The sequence below is a fragment of the Gallus gallus genome, chromosome 7, assembly GCF_016699485.2.
Source record: "Gallus gallus isolate bGalGal1 chromosome 7, bGalGal1.mat.broiler.GRCg7b, whole genome shotgun sequence".
NCBI lineage: Eukaryota > Metazoa > Chordata > Aves > Galliformes > Phasianidae > Gallus > Gallus gallus.
The window spans coordinates 15,749,576-15,768,690 of NC_052538.1; the positions used below are offsets into that span (position 1 = coordinate 15,749,576).

At 41.8% G+C, this 19,115-nt stretch overlaps 1 long non-coding RNA gene across 7 annotated transcripts in view; it reads left to right on the forward strand.

Annotated features, from left to right (window-relative positions):
- LOC107053812 overlaps positions 1 to 19,115 on the forward strand; it is a 125,059-nt gene that overhangs the window by 41,048 nt on the left and 64,896 nt on the right. For 3 of the 7 annotated variants that reach the window (XR_006939815.1, XR_005861302.2, XR_005861296.2), the window contains exons 3-7: positions 8,701 to 11,916; positions 12,769 to 13,035; positions 14,025 to 14,179; positions 15,218 to 15,357; positions 17,323 to 17,438. This is a non-coding gene — a long non-coding RNA (uncharacterized LOC107053812). The remainder of the gene's footprint in view (positions 1 to 8,700; positions 11,917 to 12,768; positions 13,036 to 14,024; positions 14,180 to 15,217; positions 15,358 to 17,322; positions 17,439 to 19,115) is intronic. The other 4 variants (XR_005861301.2, XR_005861295.2, XR_006939814.1 and 1 more) reach the window with 4 other exon arrangements.

Sequence of the window (19,115 nt, forward strand, 5' to 3'; positions counted from 1 at the left end):
TGTTGCAGCACCATCCATCATGTCAGCAACCAGCACTGCTCTGGGGACATGATTTGTTAGTTAACACAGCCTTTGTTAGCTGGCTCTCCAGTAGCACACACTGATGGAGACCTACAGCCTTCAGGAAATTTCCAGCAATAGACAAGAAAGGCAAAAACTAGGCCAGGTGCAAAATGTGCACTGATTTGAACCCATCAAAAACTTGGCTGATCCCATTCATTACCCAGGTGATGTTCTCTGCCATAGGAACTGCACTGTGAGGCAGGTTACTTTTTAGATTGGGATCGTGGCCCCTTAAATCTAGTTTTCATCTCCATTTAAACATATATAAAGTGCAGGAGCACTGGGTGGAAACCTGATATATATGGACTTTTCCTGTTTTTTTATTCCTTTATTTATAAATGTAAGAGCAAGCATAAATGCAGCACAAATACTCTAACGACCAGTGTACAGGAGTGCAAATTGGTATGCTGCATCAGAGGAATAAAGGAGAGGGCTGATAGAAGGGGGAGAGTAATTTACTGTGCACTGGTCTCAGCTGCCAGTGATTGCAAAGGGAACTCAGCAGATGTTTTTTTGATAAAGGTTGTTTCTTGCTGCTGCAGCAGCAAAATCCATAGCATTATTCTGTAGGACTTTGCACATCATGATTCTGCCATTTCAGTTAGTCTTAACAGCTGGATGATAAAAAAAAAAATTGTTCCAGTGGATTATTTGAAATTTGTCATGTTGATTTAGTTTCATTACTGTTATTAAATTTTATTCTGGAATGGTTTACATATCAAGAATGCATAATGGGTTTCTGTGTGGCCTGGGATTTATTCCTTGAATGAGGAAAGGACTCTACTGTGACAAAGTCATAAAGCCTTATTGACTTGATCCTTTGCCATAAACATAGGATTCAGGGAGTTAGACTGAATATTAAAATTGATATGATGGTTGTACTTTCATCAAGAGAATAATCTCTTCCAAAATAAAACCTCACAGTAAGTCTGGACCTACAGAATTGTTTCAGAAATCTGCTATTCCCTGGCATGAATAGGAAAATATTCTCCTAATTAAGAACTTTGTAGGCAATAATGTTGAAGATTACCAAAATAAATATGCACATTTAATTCTCTATCCAGATCCTGAACCAAAACAAAACAAGATAAACAATGTCACAAAAACTAAAAGTGCACTGACATATGGAAGGGTCTACGCAAGCAAAAGAATGTTTCTGAGCAAAGAAATTCTGAACACAAAACAGCATATCAAAATGGAAACTATAATGAAAGACAAGATGAGCCAAGTGAAATGCTACACTCAGAGCATAGTCACATTTTACTTGAATTCAGCTTTTGGACCTCTTCTTTTCTAATGGGAACGCATGCAACACAGCACACCTCTGTATTTGGATCTAAACGTTGTGGTGTAAGGACACGCTCCTGTGTGAGTGGCGGCCATTTTGTCACATTCCCGGAGGCCAATTTGCACACAGGAGAAAGCTGCCGTGTCATAGAACGTAAATTATGCAAGACTGCGTGTCACCTCAGAGAGATATACTCTTGCTGATTTGTAAATTAAAGACAAACCACAAAAGTTCCTAATTCCTTCACAACATAACTACTCATGAGTTTCTGTTGAAAGACTGCCATCAAAAGGCAATAAATCTTCAGGAAATAATATCACAATGCAAGCTTTAAAGCACTCATGACTTTTCCCCAACTTTCTCTGGAATATTTCTTCCAAAAGAAAGCAGATGGCAAAATACTCAGTGGGACTGCTTTTGCGTTCAAACCCTCCCAGGGGTTTCCATTAATTCGAGTTGTCTCTACACAGACACAGACACGAACAGAAATAGCTGTCCATCTTTCCTTAGGATCACCATGTTTTTTTCCTCAAAGTGCTTCGCTTTATCGGACGTATTATTTGAAACTAGCATCGCTGCTAGGTGCATTTGCACTGCAGAAACACAATGAGAGAAAATACAAATCAACACTTCTGGCTGAAGTGAATTTGCAGATCCAGGATGTGTCAGGGTCCAGCCTGGACCCATCCTCCTCCTGTGAGGCCGTGGGACAGAGGACAGAGGACCCGACCTTTCTCTGCCAGCCTAGCTGCATGGCAGGGCAAAAACAGGTCTGCTGTGGAAGTCAGAGACCACCACTGAGCTGAAGTTTCTCAAGAAGCTGAATTACTGTGGAGTATTAGGTTTATTTATTTACTGATGTACCAGGGAAAAACAAACCCCTGAAAAGACAGATTTTCAGAGCTGGCCTCATTCTGTCTCTATTGATGTCAGAAACATCCACTGAAACAAAATAAATCCAATGTTGGACGATTCCAAAGATCTCACTTTTGTAAAGCACAAAGGAGTTCACAGCAACTTCATTAGTGGCATTGCAGTAACGAACAAAGCGCAGCCGGGTGCAGGGCGCTGGCTGGCAGCCCCGCGGTGGTGGCCGCAGCCTGGTGGCCCAGGGGACGTGCGTCATAGCAGGGAGCACCCAGCCACGCCGGTGCTGAGCAGCCAGCCGTTGCCAGGGGATACAGTGCTCACAGCAAGGGAGCGGGCTTGCACAACCTGGAATGAGCGTTTCAGCCCAAAAAAGGGAAACATCGCTCATAGAAATGCAACAGTGAAGGCTAAGCATGAGAGATAATCAGATGTTAATATAAACGCGTTCCTTTCCAGTGTAATAAATAAACATCAGAAAACATGACAAGCGTGTTCCAAGTAACAGAGGGATTTTTTCTAACAATAAATTCAGATAAGTCAGGTTCTGCTGTACAGAAACAAACAGGAGAGACACAGCAAACTCAGAACAGTGCACTGGTTTACAGCAGTGTTGCAACACCTCTGCGTTGGCGAGCCGCACTGCTGGACTTGAGCCCCACTGCACCTCCGCGTGGCCTACCCATCCCACCCAAGGGTGTTTTAAGCAGCCCACAGCGGGGAGGAATTAAAGGTTAATGACTGCATTTACACTAACCACCTCTCATGAGTAGCTGCATGAGGGAAGGAGCCCTGACCAACACCTATTTTGAGTGAAGGCAGCCAGCTAACCAGCCAACACTTAATGTCAGGTGCTCCGCCTTCAGACCACACGTGTTTGCACTGTTTTTCAGGTGATTTCACTTTTGATCATGTACAATCTGCAGAGACTACTAAGCTAGTCACAAGTTGTTTGTTTTTTTTTTAAATGGGTTATATTTTAATATGCGCACAAAGATGTTAGCTTGACAGTCCTGTTTTCCATAAAACATTCATAACAAGCAATAAAGATGGAACTTTACTGCAGTATGACTCATGAGTCTGCCTAAAACATGCATCTGAAGAGGTCTCCATCAAAGGAAAATGTATAGGCTTCATGCCAGGTCAATCTTTTGTTTCTTTACAATAAGAGAAAGAGTGCCAACTATGATATAGTTTTATAAGGAAGTCATCTATTTTCTGATAACATGATTGAAACTGGCTGTTCACTACATGTAGGCATTCAAAAGCCAATATTGTTAATTGACATCCTCTTCCTCCTTACTTTCAAGTGAAAAAAGAATGCGTATCTTTTTCTGATCCTGTTTCTACCTCAGCATTGATGTTTACTGCATTCCTCTGCTTAAAAGGAGAAAATTAAATGAAAGCCAAAGACCTGAGCTTCTTATTGTGGTACTTTTTTGCAATACTTATCCATCTCTTTTTCAAGATTCATGTGTAAGACACAACACTGCAGCAGAACATTATTGGCTCATTCAGGCCAAGCATGCTTTGCTTTGAGTCCATCTGGCACATGCACCATGGATTCACAGCACATTAAAATCAATAGCAGACTTTGCATACACTGTATTGAACTTCAGCTGCGTGCCACAGTGTGAAAAAAAGAGGACAAGACACAGAGGGCTGAAACAATTGTTCTGTCAATTATTTGGTCTACAGTGCACAGCCAGCGTATTTGAGGGGACTACAGGCAAGCATTATAATGTATTCCACAGGAATCTCCTCTCCGAAAGAGCAATCCCTATCCGCAATCGAATTCATTGTAAAAATGTCCGTAATAATAAAAACTTAGATGTTGACAGAACCTGCCAGCATCTCAGAAATATGGCCTATCCAGGAATATGTCTCAGAATGGCAAGTATTAGAAATGTAAAAGAATTATCAAATCAGATCCTGACAATCCAAAATTATTTCTTCATGCTTTTTTATGCTTGTTTTTTGAAAGATACTTAATCTCACTGTTAAAATAGCTTGGGTAAACAGAACAAGGAAGAGATTTGTCTCTATAGATCTGATTCATGCCACACAGTCAGTTTGACTCCTGTCCTTTTGTTTGCCCATCTTTAATAAGAGAGAGAGCAATATCTGTCTATTCTCCCAGACAGTTATGCTGATTACTTATCACTTACCCAAATCTTTCAAACTGAAAGAAGTGTCACAGAGGCTATATGAGACATAATTTGGTCTTTCACTGCATTTCTTGCCTCCTTTTTGTGTTGAGAGCCAAGACTCATTTCTGATAGCTATCATGTTCTGCTCCTTCTCTCATCAATTACTTGAAGAAGCTACTGCCATCCAAGGTTATGTTTCTAATGATTTCTTTAGTTGTGTAATTTAGAATGTAAAATCACTCAATTTCATCTTATTCTGGAGATCACTAACTGTAATTATACATGGAGATGATGAAATGAAGGATAACTAGATATACTCTCATCCACTTTCAAGGTGTACCACAAGAAATCCAGGTCAGATATGCTTATTTCAAACACTGTCACTTCACCAGCATTTCAGAATAATAGGGCCTACGTCCAGTTACGGTGCAAAGGTTTGTTTACAAATGTTTCATTTTCCTTACATATACCGTGGAACTCTGTTTTAAAGAAATCATTCTGACTCTTTGGCCAGTCAAAAGTTGCAAGTGAAATGAAAACACAGATACAAACAATTCCCAAAAGAAAATATGTCTTTTCCCAAAAGCTCCAAACCCCCCAAACCAACTGAAGAAAAACATAGTGCAAAACTTTTTAGCCAAAGAGTTCAAGGAGATTGACCTTGACTCTTCTAAGGGCTTTCATAAGTATTCTTTGAAGAAAAGAAATGCTAGTGAGAACAGATCCTTTCACACACAAAAGGAATAAATAAATGAAATGGCTCTGACACCAAGTTCCTTTTCAGATATTTCCTCAGTGGGAAAAACAAAGAATAAATGCTTGGAGCACTGACGGAGGATGGGATGAGAATCCTTAAAAAAAAAAAAAAAGCCAAAACTGCAACAACTGAGAAAGGACAGGCAAGAGAACACGTTAGGGAAATGTGAACAAACACAAAAAAACCTGGACAACCTGCATCTGTTAGGACTTACAGGAGTTAGTTAAACCCATTTATGTTCACCTTGCATAAGCCAAAGAGCTGAAGAAAGATAGAGCAGAGGGAAAGATTAATATTACCAACTTTCACAATAGCAAGGGTACTGCACCCAGACACCCTCTTGTAAACACAATTCTTATTCCTAATAGTCACTGCCGACTTCAGCGAGCTTGGGCTGTAGAGCCTGTAGCAAGGACAGGGAGCTACAGCAAGCACATTGTGTATCAGCTTTCATAAAGCTATGATGGTGTGTCTCACAGGATCTCAGCTGAAAAAGTAATTCACACTGGCTTGGCCATTTCCATATGGCTTTCAATGAAACTGTAATGGAATTATAGGAAATAAGATGCAATGTAGTAAAGTGGTGGGAAGTGTGTCCAAGCTACCACGTGCGTGACTACTAGGAATAGTCTGTGTCTGACTTCTGTATTAATGAGCTGGAAAAGGGAGTGCACAGCACTTTGATGAAACTCTCAAATACAAGTATGAAAGAATGAAAGATCGATGTACAAAGAAAATAGCTGCACATTTCCTAAAGCAGATAGAACCATGGAAAGAAAATAACTAAACGAGACTCAGCTTTGAAAAAGTGCAGGCTAGGAGGGCATCTGAGAGGGAATAACAGGAAGGAGAAATCTGGGATGCAATAATGATGAAAGAGATCTAAGTGAGATAGCGCATGCTAAATGACATGAATTGGCAACATGATATGGTGTGAAAAGGCCAGTACAACACTGCAGAGAGAAAACAGTATCAAATCACTGCGAAAGGAAGAAATCAGCACTTTCTGTATGGGCGCTAGTACAGCTCCATCTGGAATATTATACACATTTGTGGATATTGACAAATTAGAGAGTTCAGAGAAGAGCACCAAACATGATCCAAAGACTAGAAGGATTGATTTATGAGGAGAGATTAGAAGAGTTAAATATATAAATTGCTCAGCTAAGAAATGATTAATGGTGGACATGATAACAGCCTACAAATATTTGAAGAAGACCACCGGTGAAGGAAAGGCATTTTTCAGTGGGATTCACAGGGAACAGCTAAGAGTCAGTAGATGTGACTGAAAAGCCAAAACATGCACCAAGTATCAAGAAATGCTTCCTGAACATGAATTATGATAATCTGTGGAATAATTTCCCCAGTGGAGCAACAAGGAGCTTTTACTTGTGGCTTTTAAATGCAGGATTGAATAATCCCTCAGGAAACATACGTGCTACAGTTTGACTGTCCAGAACTGGAAAGGTGTGGACCCAGTGACCTCTCTAATCCATCCAAGCTTAGCCGAGCAGGATGCAGCCTGCATCTCTGCTTTCTCCACAGAGATGAATTTGGCATAGGAAAAATGACTGTATTTGTAAACATGCTACATTCTTATTTGTGTTTCTCTGTGCTGTTTGCTATGTTGGCATTCGTCAAACTGAAATAAACAATAGCTGCTGCTACTTTTATTACTTGATGGTTGTGGTGAAATTCTCAGCACCTGTCTTACCACTGCGTGCAGATAACAAATCAGCACCTGATATCCACACAGTGCTTTCAGTGGCTCAGTTGGCTTTCTTGATGAGATATATTCAAGATAAATACTAGATGCCAGTGCAACTCTCTTCTTTTTAAGGTGAAAAAAGCCTGACTACTCTGGTTATATCAGAAAGCTCATGGCTGGCTAACAACACCAGAGAACTGATATAAGCATGGCAAGGTGTGGAGTCTGCTACAGAGCATTATCTGAGGAGACATAACACCATGCCACGTGTCATGCAGCAGCAACAAAAGTTTAAATCTTGCAGCTCTCTTAGCTAGATCTATCTCCCAAAGTTAGATTAATTGTGAGTCTTTCATCTTCAGGCATCTCTGAAAAGCCTTATCTTTATCTCTGCTTTCAGAGGTCCATAAATTTCTTTGTGTTCAAAGGCTCCATCCCTTCCCCCAGTCCCTCTCTAGTTCAGACATCCTCAAACTCCAGCACGGCGGTCAAGTCTCTCTGTATTTAATACCCTTAAATTATCTCCCCTCTTTGTACTTCCTTCCATGATTTTCACCAGCTTCCTTACAGCACTGCACCTGCTCAGCACATCTTTGCTGAACCCTTCTGCTGGAAACTTCCCTGCTACCACAAACATTCCCATCATGGGTGCCAACACTGCTGCTTTCATTTTCCCTGCTACATCCTGCTGGTCACCTGCCTGTGAGCTGCCCAGCTCAGAATGCACCTAGCTTCTAGAAAGCCCAGCTGTCACCGGGCGGACTGTAAATGATTTAACCAGATGGTTCCCAAGCCACCCCGGTACTAAAAACCTAAAAGATTTAAAGGAAGTTTTAAAAATACAGAGTTCATTTGAATGCTTCTGCTTTTTCTGTGAGCACCTTCCTCACCTCTCTGGAGGCAAGATTACCTGTAAGCTGCTGGCAATGGTTATGCTTAAAGTCTTCATGGGAAAAGGTAGTGTGAAATACATTCATCTTTGACACTTGCTTTCTGCCAAGTAAGGGGATTTAAATCACTAAACTAAAATGGATTTAGCTTATAACCAGGCAGCTATGTTTTTCAGTATTGTTTTCACACATATTGTTATACATCAGATATACCTGTACACTAGGTTACCATAATTATGCACTATACCCATTTCAAAATTAGTTCCAGCTAGTTAGCTTCTCTGCAAGACAATTCACACTGCCAATTGAGAATTCAACCTGGTTCGATGATGGATTCGTATAAACAGCAAAATCCATTATTTATACACTGTAGGAAAAATAAACTCTGGCTGGCCGGGGATATGAAGCATGTGAAGGGTTTTCATTTTAGATGGTTGGAATTTTAAACTCAAGCAGCTTTTAATCAACATACCATTGAAAACAAATTTCAGCAATCGCATTTCTTATTCAGCAGCAGTACAATGTAACTGAAAATAGAATCTCCAAAAGCTTTATGGTCTATTACTCAACATGTGCTTATAATAAATTAGATGTAAATAGCATTTATTGTGTAACAAGAAAAGCAAGAAAAGATGACCAATTTCAATACGCTGGCAGGGCTGAGAAGATGGCCATTTCTGCCCTACTGGTCTGAAATAATTTCTATAATTCAAACATTTATATGTGTCATTGTTCTCTATTATTATCAAGTCACAGTAGCATCTAGACACTCGGACCCGTCGTATATTGTTTTCCAAAAGCTAATGCCAGTCATCAAGTTTATGAAGTAGGCACCACAAGACTTTAACTATTAATGTAGACATCGGAATAAAAAGTCACTGAAATAGAGTGGAGTTCCTTCTCTTCTATCTGCAAAGAAAAAAAAAGAAGACAAGCTGATCTTATCTGTGGCTCTGATGATTTTTATATTCTTTAAGTTCTAGGTGAAGGCAGTCGTGAAGCACACACATCCTACAGAATGACCACGATATGGACTGCAGTTCTTCACACTGACAGCGTGAGAAGAAAGAAGAAACAGTGACGAATTCACCCTGTGTATTAAGGACCTCTACCACCTCCTCCCGTTAACCCCCACCTTACATCCTTGTCCTGCACCTCTGGAAGCTCATTTGTTAGTGCAATGTCATGTGTTCTCTTTAGTGCCTCAACTCAGGGTGCTGGTTGGAGGCAGCTGGGTGCTCCCTCCGTATAATATGTGTCCTAGCCCAGGCTGAGGGGGCAAACCTGCTCCCTCTGGACTCTGTATCCAGGTAAGCAGAATGGCAAAACGTTTGTTGTAAAAGTTTGTGAAGAATTGCTGCAGGGTTATTCGGAGCGGGCTACTGATAGGACTGTGAATGGGAACAAAAAACCTCACTGACAACTGACACAGCACAAGAGTTAATCATCTTGAATCATAATAATTTGTCATCGAAAAAAAAAAAAGAAAACAACCCACTGAGATCAAAGGCAATTTTAGAGGAGTGATTATTTTGACAGAAGTGGCATGTGGAGCTGTGCATATTACAGCAGGCAGCACGGGAGGTGCCAGCCTATGGGAAATGTGCACGCAGCTATCAGAAGGGCATGCGGTAAAAGGTAAAACATTCAGATGAACTTTTCAGCCAAATGGTAGACAGTATTGCAGCTGATGGCAAGTGTTTGCCTGACAGAAAAGTAGTATGTGCTACTTCATGTTGGACAGTGATGCCCAAACCAATGCAGTACAACAGTCTAAGTCATTCACAGTGACAGCAAAGCCAAAGGAAGAAGACAGAAGCCCATTACTGGGTAAAAGTACGTCCATTCCACAGCTTCCTCAGGAGAATGTCTTCATCAGGGAAGCAAAGGAGAAAAACAGCTTAAGAAAAATCTCAGGATTTTCCATAGCATAGTGACAAATTGCACCTTTTCCAGTTTGTTAGCTATTATATATATCTCCAGGAGGGAAAGGATCAGTGGTACATACTTATCTTTCTCCATTCACCCTAGGATGAAGGTCTGTAGAAAAGTACATGTGCCTTTTGGCACAAGGTGGCTGGTGCTGTATATTCCCTGCATCTGTTGCTGGTATAGAGGAAAAATTCACATGGGATTTTGTTAAAAAGGAATGGAGAGGTGGTTTACCCTGTGTTGAATAAACATACTGAGAAGAACATGGGATGGTTAGCTAGGCATGGATAAACCCTCGAGAAAGGCATGAAGATGTTCTGCATTGCCTGAAAATGACAAGTGACACGGGAAAATCTCAGACTCATCACAGGTGCCACAATGAAACTAAGTCAAGCAAAACCTCAGGAGACAAAGGTTCCTCAAAAGCAAAGCATGCTTTGCTTTACATAGGCTGGAAAAACAAAACCACGTACCCTATGCTATTTTTTTTCCTTTGCTGAGCTAGCCTAAATAGAAGATATTACAGATGAGTGTATGTGTCAAAAGCATTGGATAAGTTGGGATGCAGCTGACATAACTGTAAGTGACAGCGACATTATTTAGTTTAAGTAGTTTGCAGTTAAGTATAGACTTAGACATAATCTTGCCAATGGAACAGTTCCCACCCTAATATGTGAGTAAGAAATGGTGCCAGATTAATAAAGAGTTTATTGAACAGAAGCCAGAGCCAGAGCCTGATCCACATTTAGAACAACTGAGTTCAAGAGCAGCATCGGTGATGCATGGAGCTGTCACCTGAGGATGTTTTTTCCTATGGAAAACTGAAATTCAGACTAACTGCATTATGAGACACCAGAGACCTGTAGAAATGGAGGGTGAGATAGCAAGGCAAACTCCTCGGTTGAACTCATTGTTCTCAAATCCATCTCCTCCGAGAATAAGGGTCAGAGCCGATACCAAACTTCATGGGGATTTTGAGCCTCTTGGCAGTTACAAATGTGTGATTTTAAGAGTAACTGCTGTGTAAGTAATTCTTTCATGTGTTTGCTGCAACGTGCACTCCATGCCCACTGCAGACCGTCACCACGTACTGATGGTAACCCCCATCCCAGTCCATTCTTTTGACTTTAGCACCTGTGAAAGACGCAAGGACTTTCTTTACGTTGCGGAAATAGGGTCAGTCACATCTGTGGTGCCAACTTGTAGCGCACACCGCCTCAGGGCCCTGTCAGGTATTGCATCTATGCAGTACAAAAGTAGTTTGTGCGTTCAGAGCGCTGCTTTAAACACAGCAGGTCTTGTTAGTGCTGAAGCGTCATCTCAGAGGGACTTTTACATGTTATAAACAGTTCGCTGGAAGATTAAGAAAATGGCGTGACATTGTCTGGATCATAAGTATTTTTATTTTATGGAATATCCAACTGTAAGCACATTTTTGGCAGGCAAAATATACGAAATCTAAGCAGATGCAGGAAGATACTCTAAATAGTAACGGTGGTCGGCTTTCATAGCCTCTGCCACAGAGTCCCAGCAGAAGGCGGACTGGACAGAGGCCGTGCCGACCTGAAGGGAGGTTTTGCTTTCACTGAAAGGCGAAACGCCTCTGCAGAAGCCGAGGCCGCGGCGCCGCGCGCCATGCCCGCAGCCAGGCGGCCGTTGCGCCGCGCCGCCGCTGGGTGTCGCCCACGGTGGGGCCGCGGCGCGGAGGCGGGGCGCGTGGCGCTGCACAAAATGAGCGGCGCCGTTGTTGTGGCCGTCGCCATCTTGGCTCGCCGCCTCCCTCGGCGTGGGGCGGGGGGAGGCGGGGGAAGCTGCCGCCCTAAGGCGAGGTTTAACCCTCGGGAGGCCGCCGTCGCTGCCGTGTGCCAGGACGCGTCTTGTCCTTTAACGGCGCACACGGCGGCGTAGGAACGCCGTCACGGGCAGGGTGGGCGGCTGAGGGAAAGCCTCGCCCACGGCTTTGCATGCGAGGAGGAGCCGTGCAACGGCAGTGGCGAGCGGGGCTGCGCGCGTTTGAAGAGCAGTTGATGCCACAAAGGAATGCGGCGTGCGGAGCGTGCTTTGGGCTTTGCGAGCACCTGATACAATTTGCTGGAAAATTGAATTTGGGGGCACAGTGAAAATCAAATCAGGGACAGAAAAGTGATAAGAATGCTGAGCAAGGGCTTGTCCTAGGAATCACAGATGAAGACTGATTTTGCAGCTGTGGGAATGGCAGAGCGCTCCCAGCTGCCTGGAAACCAAAATCAAGAGATGTGGAGGTACTGGAAGGCACAAATACCCGGCGGTTGTCCTTGGTTTCTTTCCTGGAAACCAGGAGTCCACGCTGAGGAAATTAGTGCACTTTCCTGGTCCTTTCACATAGCTCAGACCTTGCTGTACGTTACCCCAAGGCTGGCCCCCAGGCCGCGTGTGGAAGGTGCTTCCGATGAACATGTGTGATGGCACTGCCTGGTGCCCATCCCTACAGCAGCCCTATGGACCGCAAGGCACGGCAGGTTCAGGTTCATCACAGCGCCATTTGTCACATTTGGCATTCTCTCTTTGTGAAAATGTCAGTTATTGGGAAAGGGGCAGTGTTGGCGGGGGCTGTTGATTAGCAACAGACCACACAGCTAGATATGTTCCCGTGGCACTGCTGTTTGCAGCCGCTCACATATGCGGGAGTGCTGTGAGTGCTTCATAAAAAGCAGCGAAGAGAAATGGAAGTGGAAATGGAGAGATGAGAAGTTTGTAGAAGTGACTCATTGTGACAACTGCATGCGAAGGTGAAAGATACTCAACACCTTAGCCAAGAAAAGAGCTCAAATCTGCTTGACGTAAACTTCAGTGTGGATATTTTGATATTAAAAGGTAGACTCCACACAAAGTCAGTCCAGAATCAGGTTTTTAACAGGAAAACTGCTTAGCCTCTATGAGGCCCCACCATTATATCTTTCTGAAATGTTTCAATTGACAGAACTGATAAAAAATGAACGCTTCAGGAATTTATCATATTCTGGAACCTTTTTCAAATGAAGTATGTTGTTAGAAATGATCAGCTTTGAAAATGTGTTAAGAAAACTGATTATATTTTGCATGGCATAATTCTGTATTCATTCTATATTCCACAGAATGCAGTATCGTCTTGGTTGATCGTTGTACAGTAAAAGGCTGTAGTTTAGTTCAAGCAGCATTTTGGAGGCAGGCTCTCACCTTTCCTGCATGGGATTTTCCCTTAAGATGGTGCCACCCTTAGAGGCCAGGAACGGGAATTCTCCTTGCATTAACACCCTCCTCCTTCTACAAACTGAGGCAAAAACCATGACAACAGTGCAGCCCTGGTTTGTGCCCTGGAGGGTATTTGCCCAGCCACAACTGTCGCCAGCCGGGTGCCACAGGTCTGTGATGCCTTAACAAGAACTAGTGGCAATATGATAATATGAAATGATGCTTTCCTCTTCTGCCTGTTTCTTTGCCTACTCAGTCTGTGAACTTTCCAAAATAGCTTACTACAGCCCTTCATCGGAGCTCACAATGAGAGAAGTCTTACATCTCCTTAATAAAGTGAGACGTCTAAAGAGAGCTGGGAATCCTCTTGGGAGCGAAGGGAGCTTGTCACTGCAAACTGCTGTTAAATTCGGCTTTAAAATTTTGCAGTTCAGCTGACAGATCTACTGACGTCAATACCAGCAGCACTGATACAAGAAGCACTGGCAGTCTTTGAGAAGACATTTAACAGTAGCAGCAGAGACAGACTGGGAGCCAGTTGCGTTCTGTTTGTTTTGTCCTCCTCATACACAGGCACACACCCTCAGTAGTGAGCTGCTCAGGCAACAAATCGCTGACAAGTGTGCAATGGCAAGCCTGTCTAGACAGGCTTAAATCATCCCTGAGGGTTGTATCTGTGTACTTCTCATGGTCAGTACAAGCATCAATTTGATACAATTTAGCTAGGATACCCACTAGTTGAAAATATCTTTAAAAACAAGCAAACTAACTTGTTCAATTGGAGTTGTTTGCCACTGGCCTGCTAACTTTCTGTAAAAGCTGTGGGCAGATAGGTGTAACAGGCCATGGGGAAACACCAAATGTGTACCAGAAGCAATCCGTGGATACGTTGCTTTTCTTTTGTTTTTTATGTTTTGTTTAATCTGCCACATGTAACAGCTTTACCGATTTCCACGTTTTAAGAATGAGCAATGGATGTTCTAAACCCTGCTGTAGAAAAGGTGTTGGAGTCTCAAAAATTGCTGTGTGCATTTTGTATTATGGCCCGACACCAGTGAAGACATAAAGAGCAAGGGAATATCTTGCAGCTGTACAAGATGAGACACACTGAAGGCAATCCCTCCTTCAAGAATCTCTTATCTATTTCTCTACTTGGCAGATTAGGTATGAGTTCGACAGAGAGCTGTTCTTCTTTGGAGTGTTAATTCTGTCTTCATTTGTGAATTTATGCATAAGAGAAAGAAAACATGAACAGCACCAACGTGATCATTCACCCAAGAGATGTCCATCCTGAATCAAAGCAAACTGTGGCAGGTAGGATGGCTCTCCTGTACTTCTGCTAACCCAGCCAGTACGATGGTACTGGTGACAGAAGGCTTTAAGCAAGATAATATCTGTCTGTTTTATGTGGGTGACCATCAGATGATAACACAGTCAGGCTGCTGAACTCAATTTGTACAGACGAGTGAGATTCCTTTGCCTGTCAGCCTGCAGTGGTAGCCATTGTCCTGGGCAGAGTTGTTCTAAATAAAATCACGGATGTCAAAGCCTTCCTCTGCTTTGCTCCTGGTAGCAGAACACAGCTTGTGGCAGCTGAGTTTCTGGTGCTTTCAAGCTGATTCTGAGGGCCATATAAAAATAAGTTGTTTGTTTAACCTGAAGTAAGCAGAGAAGGAAGTCTTTCACACAAATGGTAAAGATCCTCAATTCAGGCCCTTTAATGTAGCAGAAGAGAGTCATAAAAGTCTCAGTTTTGCAGTAAAAGGATTCCTTTGATGTAGGGAATGTGGAATAAGCTTTGTAGATATCTTCTAAACTCCAGTACAAGGTGTATGTGCTGAGGAGCATGTGGTCTAGGTGGAGGTGCTGTGGAGCGCAGGCAACTTCATGGCCCCCCAGAGGAAGGACTGTGGGGAGGCTTGTGGTATTTAGTTTAGCCTCTGCATGACTAAGGCAGGGTAGCAGACTTAGTAGAGGCTTCATAATAACAGACTGTGTGCAATGGGGAATTTTATTAAGGCACCTTACACTTAATTTTTTAATCTCAGTAATTTCATATATTTTATTTAAAGGTAGCAAAGATCTCAACAGCACCCATGTTCCTGAAGCAATTGCAGTTCATTCATGTAGAAGCCCTTTCAGTGTCAAGCAGACTTCAAACGAGTTTGTTTTCCCACTTTATTCAGTTTGTATTCATTGCAACTATTCTGGGCTTTTTATAATCATATTTTATTCTTTGTTCTCATCTGCTAGCTCCATGTTTCAAGTAAATGGAGTGTTGTTTGTGTGTTGTTTTGAAGAAGCTTTTTTTTCCAAAATTTAGAATGTGCATATCTTTTCTGAATCCCACAGGTAAAATCCAGCCTTTCATTTCTGTTGGAATGCAGCTGGCCAGCCTCCCTTACCCTCCGAGCCACCTTAGAGGGTAAAGGGGCTATGAACTTTGCAGAGGTTCACAAGTGGCACCCGACATCCCACCAGTCTGCTGCAAGGTAGGGTTCAACTGGGCTGGACTGGGTTGGAAGCTGAATCCTCAGATAACCCAGAAATGTTGGAGTTAAGGGTTTGCTGCCCCACTCCCTGCCTCTCGTTTCTCAGGGTTCAAATTAATCAGTACCTCTGTAGAACAGCAGTACCCTGGTTATGTGGCATAAACCCTAATGTGAAAACAGCTTTTCAGGCCAAGAAAGCCAGACCTTAGGGGACTGTGGCCCTATCTATGGCAGTGATGTGTTTTTGAAAGCCCTTACTTTCATTAGCAAACCTGTTCAAATTCTAAATTGTCTATCAGACTGAACTAGCCCAGTTCAGCTTCTAGAAAGAGGTAGCTGCTGAAGCGTGTATTTTCCACTTACACAAGGCTCCAGCTTCAAACATGATGATGCTGTTCTGTCATCTGCTTCTTCAGCAATGGAATATTCCACGGAAATAACTTGTTGTGTGTGAATTTCCATTAAAGCATATTACTTCTGTGCGCAAACATTTTTCCTGAATTAGTCAGCCCTGGTCCATATAAGTGGTACAGAGGCAGTCCTGGTTATAAAAAGGAACAATGAGAAATGTAACCATTTAAGTGTGGTAGGGAATGCTGTGCAAAAAATCATTTGCATTTCTGCCCTTGTTTCTAGTATCTGCGAGACAGCAGAATAAGTGGCATCAAACAAAGCATCAAACTCCTTTGTCCTGTTTTACCAAATGTGCTGCTTTGTGCCAGTGGCGGAAAGGACAAGAGGAAAAAATACTTCCATCAGGCTGCATGCAAGAGCTTCGTGATATATTTAGAAACAAGCAAATGACAGAAAAATGCAGAATATAGTTGAGGTCGCTTGTTAACACTTTGTCTGAGTGCAGAATAGGGAAAAATGCAAGATTCTGCAGTGAATACATGAATATTTAACAAATCTGAATGAAGATAAATTGGGGAAATCTTTCTATAAAGACAAACAAATACATCTTTATTCTTTATAACATAGGCGATAGCTTTGCATTTCACATGGCCAGCTATGCTTTATATAATAGGGTGAATATGTATTGCTAACTGTGTAGATGCTGTTGAATTGAGAAAATACATTTTTAAATTTCCATAATGGAGGAAGGCAGCATGTCTGAGGTTACTAGCATTTTAGATTATTATTACTGAAGATATTTTTTACATCATTAGTTTTTAATATAGATGCTGCTTGCTTCTGTTTTACAATTCACTGTGGATGGGGGACTGAAGACACAGCACTTGGTTGCATAGAATGTAGTCCTGCTAGAACTAAGCAGATATTTCACGAATTTTGACACATATCTGGTAGAAGCAGGTTTTGTCATTTTTGTTTAAACATCCATCTCTTCCAGTCTTTCTCCATGTAAGACAAAAGCAACAAAATCAGCATTTTTTTTTTTAATGTATCCATTTGGGCAAATAAATTTTATTTCTACACTGACATTTGTCAAGAGAAATTTGTCAAGAGAAATTTGTCAAGAGAACATTATCTAACAGTTTGTAGCAAGGATCCGAGTACATTTCTTCACCTCTCCTTTACATTCCCACAGAGATCCAGCATGGGTTTGCTTGTTTTCTTTTTTTCCAGAGGAGTGGAGTGTGTAGTGCAGAGATATTACATAAAACTGCTGTATAAAGTTTGTCCACTAGGTGGTCCTTAAGGACATATTTAAGGAGGTTGGTTCAGGTTTTCATCCTAAGTATGGGGTCCTTCTTAAAGCAGTTAATTCAGTTAACAGTGTAGCAAGGCAGCTTATGGGGGCAAATACCTGTCTACATGAAGAAATCCTCATTTGCAGCTGACATACTCTGTTCATGTTCTGGGGACTCTAAACACTTGGAAATAATGAGTTTCATTGGCATTAGGGTGATGCAGGGAAAAGAAAAAAAAATACCATAGTCAAAAATAGACAAAATGACAATATACAGCACTGACAGGAAAATAACTAAATATTTCCATTCCTAGCACAATGCTTTTATTTTGAGACGAAGAGATGAAGTCTGGGAATCTACTGCGTGCCAAAGTCTTCCTGGAGAATATGGAGCTCCCTCAAAATTGAGCTGGTGTGAAACTGCTCTGAGGTATGTGCAACAAGGCACTTCTCTAGACAGCTACATCACACTGAGCCACTTGTTTTGTTGCTTGTACTAGCTGTTTCCAACCTGGAAAGGAGCATCGTCACTATAGATGGCATGTGCAGATGAAGGAAACTCCTTACCGTGAGTGCCATGGAATGAAATATGTTCTGATTACATCCACTACCAAAAAAAAAAAAAAAAAAAAAAAAAAAGAGATGCATAAAGAACAATGTAAAAAATTGCACCATTCTGAACTTTGGGCAAAATTTATGGCAAAATTCAAAGAAAAAATATAGCAATTTATACCCATTGAACAGGCAGTGATCATGAGAGCGAAGTAAAGGTATGGATGTCCATCTCTCATACATGCCAAATGCTCTTGTAATCAAATCTAATTATGCAGTAGACGCATTTTCCAAGAGTTCAGTAAATAAATGTTAGAAATTAAACTTTTCAAATACATTTTTAAAGTTATATTCTTATATTTGATGATAAAAAGGGAAACCATGAATCCATGAAATAGATCTGCAGTCATTATGTTCCTTTTTTATTATATTGCTGTAATTTTTTTAGTGTGGTAATGGTAAATTTTTAAATACATTGTACTAAGTTCCATATCCATTTTTGACTTAGTTCTGATTTCAAGTGTGTAAAGTATGATTCCATTAGTCATTATCGATTCATATAAAACGTGGCACGGTCTCTTTGTTAATGAACGGAAAAATAAGAATGAAGTTGTAGAACATAATGAGGTTTAAAAATGAGGTTGCTTCATTTTACAGCAGTTCTGCTGAAAATTATGCCAGGATTGGCAATTCTGAGTTGCGTATTGCTTGCAGTACAAACCATGCCTAACCCACACTGTAGAGAGGCAGGTGTATGGGAGCCGTTAGGTCACAGCCTGAACCAGTGATTGAGCACCTGGTGAAGGGGCGTTGCCAGCTCTGGGAACACAGGTGCAAGCAATTCATCTGTGCAACCCTGGGTCCAACCCTCCCTAAGCTCATTTAAGGGTTGGCAGCCTTAGAGATCACCTGCTTTTGAGAGTTTCCAGGGAGCCCTGAGCCTCAGAAAAGGTAAGTTATTCCTTCTTTATTATCCATTGTGATTGCTGTCTTTCTTGGGTGATTCAAAATTGCTTAAAGGCAACTATATCAGCTACCTTTTGTCTTTGCAGCCAGTGACTTGGTATTCCTGTCCTTTTGTGAGCAGGGCTTCTTGCTGTAAACCAGTAAACTTGCTTAGGTATTAAAAGAAAGAAGTTAATCCTATAATGGGGAGATGGATACATCATGCACAGAGGTGGAAGGGGGGGGGGGGGGGGGGGGGGGGGAGAAATATGTTTTTCTCACTACTGCTTCTGAGATAACTGTTGAGAAGTTGAATCTAGTTATAATATTTTCCCCAAACGCTTCACAGGCTTAGAGGGAAATCGCCACTTGTTCCAATGATCTTTTGATAGTCCATACCAGTTAAGTGATAGGCCTCCAGTATTCAATGCAAGTGTTTTTGGAGGCAAGGCAAGCAACGCAATCCTGTGGGTGAAGTTTAGGCTGGAAGAATTATTTAAGTTGGCATTGAGTCAAGACTCAAGTCCTGTGCAAGCTTATAGGAGATGTCTATTTATGCAACTTGTGCTTTATAATAGTTGACTTCTTGAAGGAAAACTGATAAGCACTG